The sequence below is a fragment of the Octopus bimaculoides genome, chromosome 23 (genome assembly GCF_001194135.2).
Source record: "Octopus bimaculoides isolate UCB-OBI-ISO-001 chromosome 23, ASM119413v2, whole genome shotgun sequence".
NCBI lineage: Eukaryota > Metazoa > Mollusca > Cephalopoda > Octopoda > Octopodidae > Octopus > Octopus bimaculoides.
The window spans coordinates 16730736-16733243 of record NC_069003.1 but is presented as its reverse complement, the minus strand read 5'-3'; the positions used below and the strand labels follow the sequence as shown (position 1 = coordinate 16733243).

At 39.2% G+C, this 2508-nt stretch overlaps 1 protein-coding gene and 1 pseudogene across 3 annotated transcripts in view; both read left to right on the top strand.

Moving 5' to 3' along the window:
- Positions 1-2508, top strand: part of LOC106882406 (4-aminobutyrate aminotransferase, mitochondrial) — a 183434-nt gene that overhangs the window by 80582 nt on the left and 100344 nt on the right. The gene's annotated exons all lie outside the window — the stretch shown is intronic.
- On the top strand, positions 1471-1589 carry LOC128250648 (5S ribosomal RNA; annotated as a pseudogene).

The window sequence follows — 2508 nt, the reverse complement described above, 5'->3', positions numbered from 1 at the left end:
CCATTTCGAGCGTGGCCGTTTTCGTGCGGGTGACACGTAAAAGCACCCACTACACTCTCTGAGTGGTTGGCGTTAGGAAGGGCATCCAGCTGTAGAAACTCTGCCAAATTAGATTGGAGCCTGGTGTTGCCATCCGGTTTCACCAGTCCTCAGTCAAATCGTCCAACCCATGCTAGCATGGAAAGCGGACGTTAAACGATGATGATGATGATGATGATGATACCATCATCAAGCATTGATTGTCCACAACAGTTGACTTATCCACTTGTGTAGAAAATTCAGAACACTGGAGAATATATGCTCCAGCATGGCCACAGTCAAATGACTGAAGCAAGTAAAAGAATAAAAGAATAAAAGAATAAAAGAATACCATCTGAACACAAATGTATCCCCAGTGCATCTAAAAATGTTCTTGCGTATATATTCACAGTTTAAATCTAGATCGCTTATCTCAGTCACGTGTGAATAACCAAAATAATTCAGCATCGAATAAATTGATTTAAGTGAATTTATATTTATTTTTATTATAATCTAGGATAAAATCCATATAGGATTTTATCAAGTATTAATGTTTATAATTATGTACATTCCATTATGTCATACTGATGACAGTAAAGGAAGTTATATCCCTGAACGAGAAACAATTGATCTATGGCTAAACCTTTTTGAAAAATCTTACACATACTCATACTCATAGTAGACACACACGCACACATATGTATACTTCCACAAACGTACACACACATGTACGACCACTCCTACACACACACATATATACACTCCCATACATGCACATATGCACACAAAACCCACACACTTGGCTACCAACGCACCCACAGACATGCATACACGCATGTATACACACACACACACATATACCCCCACACACAATGCACGCACTCACATACACAGAGACACACATACATATCTACATGCACACACATACACATATATAGAGAGAAAGAGAGTGATACACAGAGAGATCCACAAATGCACCCATATGCACATACACACACTCACATTCACACTTTTCCACTATGCACACATACAAACTCACACACAGAGCCACACTCACCCATTCACACACCTGCTGCTGACTTGCTGCTGACCTCTCACATTCAGGTTTCAGTTGCATAAGATCTCCTTGATTGTATCGAGAATGATGAAAACTTGTTGAAAACTTTGTGTAGGCTTCTGAGCAGGTATCATCAAGCTTTTGGCAGAATTTGATGCAAATTCTCCGCTCAAATTTTTCTGTCATGGTAAATGCAACAATCACATGCTACACACATTACTTCCAAGCACTGCTGTAAGCAGTGGCAATGAGCTAAAATTTAGTGTACATGTGCAGCAGAGTTCAAGGTCTGTCTGTGCCAAGCAGCTTCACTTTGCATGCTTTAGCTTCGTTGTTATGGCAACAGTCCGGATATTTATTGATCAGACCACATATATGTAAATTATGTATATATAGCTTATGGCCATATCACACTGAATTCACTGGTTCTCATCCAATCACCAAATTGAAGCAATGTCGAGCCTAGTGAGTACTTAGATAGGTGACTGCTTGGGAAACCTAGGTGTTGTAAGCATCTCACACTTTTGTAGGTGCAGGAGTGGCTATGTGGTATGAAATTTGCTTCCCAACTACATTGTTCCAGGTTCAGTCCCACTGCATAGCACTTTGGGCAAGTGTCTTCTACTATAGCCTCAGGCCGACCAAAGCCTTGTGAGTGGATTTGATAGACGGAAACTGAAAGAAGCCCGTCATGTGTGTGTGTGTGTGTGTGTATGTGTGTGTGTGTGTGTTTTTGTTTGTGTCTGTGTTTGTCCCCATCACCATCGCTTGACAACTGATGTCGGTGTGTTTATATCCCCACAACTTAGCGATTTGGCAAAAGTGACCGATAGAATAAGTACTAAGGTTACAAAGAATAAGATTTGCTCAGCTAAAGGTGGTGCTCCAGCATTGCCACAGTCAAATGACTTAAACAAATAAAAGAATACAAAAAATAAAAGAATATATATATATAAATAATATGGGTGGCTTATTAGCAATTTAACAACCTAATGGCAAATTTCTACATGTCAATAAAGTGACAGAGTACTAAGTAGTACCGGCATTGCTAGAAATAAGAGTCAAACTGACTCATTAGCCACAAGAGCACTATCTTAATAACTTACAAGTGAGACAAGCTCACTGGTGATTCCGAATTTTGATGAAGAGCATCTTAATTCTCATCAATGGCTCTTACCGTGCCTAGGTTTAAACTCAACTCACCTTGTCAGCTTATAAGAAAACCATTGAACTCATGCACATATTTGAAAAGCTGTAGAAGTGAAAACTATAAATAATATGGGTGGTTTATTAGCAATTTAACAACCTAAAGGCAGATTTATCGATGTCACTAAAGTGACAGAGGGTATATGTATATATATATATATATATCATCATCATCATCATCATCGTTTAACGTCCGCTTTCCATGCTAGCATGGGTTGGACGATTTG